The sequence below is a fragment of the Salmo trutta genome, chromosome 35 (assembly GCF_901001165.1).
Source record: "Salmo trutta chromosome 35, fSalTru1.1, whole genome shotgun sequence".
Classification (NCBI taxonomy): Eukaryota; Metazoa; Chordata; class Actinopteri; order Salmoniformes; family Salmonidae; genus Salmo; species Salmo trutta.
Window position 1 is genome coordinate 7,455,508 of NC_042991.1, and position 5,560 is coordinate 7,461,067.

Sequence of the window (5,560 nt, forward strand, 5' to 3'; positions counted from 1 at the left end):
GGGTGAAAGAAATACAAAATTACCTTACATTGATTACTTTTTCAAATACAATTAGTTTTCCACGTTGATTCAAAGTCATCACATTGACTATTGTTTTTTAAACCAGTTTTTGCCCAGTGAGATATGTCATTCTGGTTGTTGGAGCTATTTGTTATATGGGGAACCTGGGCTGCATCGAGGTGTATTTGTTCCTGTCGATGAACGTTCCATTCTCACAGGCACCTGGGCCTGTTTGGGGATGTGATTTGAATCAAAATCCACTTCCTGCAATGGAATATTTTTGTTGTTTTGTTTAAATACCCCGTACAGTAGGTGGCAGCAATACACCAGTAGTTGTAGTCTGCCATAAAACCTTAAATAAGAAGGAGGAGAAGGTGCATTTGTGAGTAGCCTAAATCTGTCTTTGATGATAGCCAGTGCCTACCCAACCACTGACTTGAGTGCCTACCCAACCTCTGACCGCACTTCACTGGCTGGTAAATGTGGTTTATTGCCCATGCCCAGTAGTTACACAATGTGGAACAGTAGACTATTGGGTAAAAGGTATCTCCTTAGAAACAGATGTTTTCAAATATCTATTGGAGAGCTTTGGTATCATTCTCATGGAAAGCTTATTCAATATCTGACACTTGATGTTGTTGCACTGGTGTGTCAGTAAGGTACTGTATCTGAGTCAGTGTTCTTCTCAGTGGCATGTAGCATGTACACCTTGGTGGGGCAAACTCACCCAATTATTTTTATGCATGCCAGCAAAGCCACTACACAACACAACACTAAACAATACATTAATTTCACTATAACAGTGACAAACGGTACCCACATACTGTTAAGGCCTACATAAATCTGTCCCAACAGCAGAGCTTTATTTTCAGCACCATGGAGTGAATCCTTACCACTGTTACACCTGGCTATCAGCAGACCCTTGTCTGGCAGCGAAATAGTTCATTCAACCTCATTTACTATTTTAAAAAAAAAACATAGCTGATATGGCTGACTTGCTTAAACAAATGTGGTTTCTGCTGACAATTGAGACGTACAAAATATGACATAAGGGAACGATGAGCGGATAAGAGGCAATCCGTAAGTTTGATTAAGACATTAATGAGCGAGTTAAGACTGATGTAGTCAGTTTAACTATTTGTTTAGTACTATTGAAACGTACAGCAACAGGATTCAAAACATTGGCCGTTCTTACAGTATACTCCCTGCACACCAAGTCAGAATGTAGGATAAGTAAAGGGGGCATATAAGCATACAATGAAAGCTACAATATTAATATTTTATTATAACATTTCTTTAAAACAGGCTATAGGCTACGTGTGCACAACCAAGTCAGAACAGTAGGCTAAGTTATGAGGGGGAAAGTGACCAAATTATTAGGGTGAGGCACATGGGCTACTAACAGTTTACTACACAACATACACTTAGTATTACTTTCTTAGCTACAGTATACATATCTCTCTGGCATATTACATCATTTATGCAGCAGCATACAAGACATTTTTAGACTCACCTTGTTGTGCTGTGCTCACTTGAACAGGAAGATGGTGCGGTGGTCCTTCTTGTGGGCATATTTTGTCATAAAACTTTGTCATCAAAGTCTGGCATTCTCTGGATTTATGGTTCTTTCAAGACAACTGAGAACTCTGACAAAAACAAGGTTGAAATATGATGACATCAGTGATCTTCAGGTCGGAGCTCTAGAAAGAGGCCAGAGTTCCTGATTTACAATTCCGAGTTGGATGACCGTTTAAAACATATTTTCCCAGTCGGAGCTCGTTTTTTCCCAAGATCCCAGTTGTCTTGAACTCACTGAAGTCTGAGATTTCCCAGTTCAGAGTTTCCAGTTCTTTTGAATGCGGCAGAAGTCATGCTAGATTGACAGCATGGCCAATGTATTCAACCTTTTCTGGCCCATGGTGTTGAATGTTTATCCTTTTAAGCTTGGGAAGAGACCCTTAAACCCAGACTTGGACCACACACCCTCTCCACTGAATAGCAGGCTAGTGATTGCTTTGCAACGCTTGCAGTTAGACACTGATTCCTTCTAAACCACTCATTGTTGAATCTGCGATTTATAACTTGTTGTGTAATGTTTATGTCCAATGGCCGATGAGCACCGATACATTTTATCTGTAATTTCTCTCATATGACAAGGATAGAAAAAGATTTGCCAGTAGAATGTCGACGCGATTCATGATGATGACTGCTTGTCTAGCTTGCTAGCTAAGATTTTGAAAGTATGATGACATGGTAAGTCCAATCAAAGCTACGGTAGATATAACGTGATTTGACGTCATTTTATCTGTAGCCAATGACCTTGAGCCTTCTTGGATGGGCACTTCTAATGTAACTCTACGGCAGCACTCAAGGGGCTTGAATTTTAGAGCTCTCCTCGTCGATTTTGTGGTGACGTAGTGTCCCCATGAGTGAGAGAACACTGAGCCAATCACGGCGCAACTAGAGAATATGACCAACCCCTACACTCCTTATTTTCTGCTGGCAGCCCCCACCACCACAGAAAGCACTGAGCTAGGCTAAAACACCTGCATTTTGGAGCTGCCTTACTCAAGAAAGCAAAAAAGAGACCATGTTTGTATTATTATTTTTTACATTGTTCGCAACTGATACGTGACAGGTATTAATGCCAAAATAACATGCAAAACAGGCAACAACAAAAAATATATGTATTTAGCTAAACAGGTGGGGCTCAGAACAGATGGCCCCACCTGCCCTGAATGACGGGTCGCCACTGGTTCTTCTAGCCTACTCCCATATGCTTGATACATCTGATAGTCCTCAGGGCCCTCTGTCCCATGTACAATTGATTATTTAAAAAGATGTACAGTGTAGCCTTTGTGCATATGTATACAATATTTCTAAAGTTGGTCATTCAAAGTCTGAAATCCAACAGACACAGTGGGTTCATAGAAAGATACGTTGAGAATTCTTTGTGACAAAGTGGTGACGCGTCAAACACCGGGCAGACCCACAGCTTAGTAGTATTTACCCTTTGAATTCCCTCTTCCTGTCTGCCCTTTCTAAATGTGAAAAAAAGATTTGTCTTGTTCACTCTGCATTGTTATCTTTGGGATGATTTGTAATGAGTCCTAAATGACTGTGAAGTAGAGCAGAAAGAGGGAAATGCTGGAATGGGGAGCGATCCAGGGAGTGTGTGTGTGTAATGAGTCTGACTTTTCGAAGTGAACTCCGGCTGACTGCGCGTCCTCGTTAACTTCCCACTAGAAAACATTTGTAGCGACGTCCACTAATGGCTAAGCTGCTGCAACATATAACAATAATGTGGCTTAAGCTTAACATCTTGCAATTGACTCAAATAGACTGTTAAACCCTGTAGATATGAAAGGAACATATACACTCAGTTTAACCAATGTAGTAATTGCATCGTCTTCTGATAGACTAGGTGGAATTTTTTTGCCATACTGCTTGGACCTATTCAGTCTTTTCAGATCCACGGGACAGACGGAGTGCATGGGGGAGCCTGGTCCCAGATCTGTTTGTGCGGTCTTGCCAACTCCTTCCAGATCACAGGAGGTTGGAGGCACCTTCATTAGGGAGGACAGGCTTGTGGTAATGACTGGAGCGGAATTTGTGGAATGGTATCAACTACAGAAAACACATTGTTTCCAGGTGTTTGATGCCATTCCATTCGCTCCGTTCCGGCCATTATTATGAGCCGTTCTCTCCTCAGCAGCCTCCACTGTTACAGATTAAACCGATGTTGGACCAAGCTAGTCTAGGGGGGTAGGAGCTAGAGCTCCGTTTGGGATGCAGTGTTACTGTTGTTCTCTGTGGTAGTGTTTTGTCACCCTTCTTAAACTACTGTTTAAAACAGTGTACTCTGTGTTGGCATTAATGACAACACAAGCCAAGCCTCCAGCTCTCACACGAAGTCATTAGACTCGGGCGAACGAACAACCACTTTAGGACAGTTTATCCTTTGTCATTGAAGTTAAAGGATACAGTAGGGGGCTACATAGCAATACCATAATAAATACAGAGAAATAGGAAGACGTAGCTTATAAAGAGTTGACATACAACATGCTGATACTGTAAATAGGATTCATAAAACAGACATCATGGAGTGTGTGTGTGTGTGTGTGTGTGTGTGTGTGTGTGTGTGTGTGTGTGTGTGTGTGTGTGTGTGTGTGTGTGAGAGAGAGTGTATGTTAAAAATGTAACACTCATATACGTTAGATAAGTATTCACCCCCTGACTAAATACATGTTAGAAACAACTTTGGCAGTGATTACAAAGGTGAGTCAGCTTGGCTTCGTCTCTACGAGCTTTTGCACACCTGAATTGTGCAATATTTTCCCATTATTCTTTTCAAAATTATTCAAGCTCTGTCAAGGTTTTGGGGTCATGGCTACACAGCAAAGGTTTTATCCTGAAAAACTCCCTAGTCTTTGCCGATGTCAAGTATACCCGGGCGATACCATGATGCAGCCAACACTGTGCTTGAAAATAAGGAGGCAGTTACTCAGTGATGTGTTGTGTTGGATTTGCCTCAAACATAAGGCTTTGCATATAGGCCAAAAGTGTATTCCTTTAAAATCACCAATGGCCTCATGGTGACATCCCTGAGCAGTTTCATTCCTGTCCTGCAGCTCAATTCAGAAGGATGACTGTATCTTTGATGTGTCTGAGTGGTTTAATAGATAATCCACAGCATAATTATTAACTTGACCATGCTTAAAGAGATACTCAATGTCTGATTTGTTATTGTTACCCATCTACCAATCAGTACCCTTCTTTACGAGGCTTTTGAAAAGCTTGCTGGACTTTGTAGTTGAATCTGTGCTTGAAATTCAATACTTGACTGAGTGACCTTACATATGTTGTATGTATGGGGGACAGAGGAAGGGGTAGTAAGTAGCCTTACCTTGTGCGAGACGAAACAGCTCATAGGGCAGGACCCTATCTTCTGTTTCTATAGCGTGAAGCCACTGAGTTGGTACAGAGGAAGGGGTAGTCATTAAAAAATCATGTCATTTCCTCTTTCGCACATAGTGAGTCCATGTATCTTATGTGATTTGTTGTGCCAAATTTTGAATAGTAAACTAATTTAGGCTTGCCTAAACAAAGGGGGTGAATACTTATGCAACTACATTTTAGTTATTTAATTTGTATTCATTTGTAAACATTTGCAGTATTTTCTTTTCACTTTGACATTATGGATTATTTTGTGTAAATCAATTAAATCCATTTCGATCCCACTTTGTAATGTAACAAAATGTGAAAAAATTCAAGGGGGTGAATACTTCTGATACCCACTGTAACGGTGAATATTGACCTGTATCGTGTGTCAGAAGAACATACACCATTTCGGAGTGAGAGTGCTCTGTGGTATTCAGAGATGTTGATTCCACTCCCTCTTATTCAGGAGAAGTCAACAGTGAGTGATACTTCTCACTACTGTTAGGGAGTTGAAATACAAATACCTGTGTATGTTTTCAAGTGGAATTCAGATAAGCATAAAAAGACGGTGGTATTCCATTAATGGCCTCCTCGCTCTCTCTCTCTCTCTTTCTCTCTC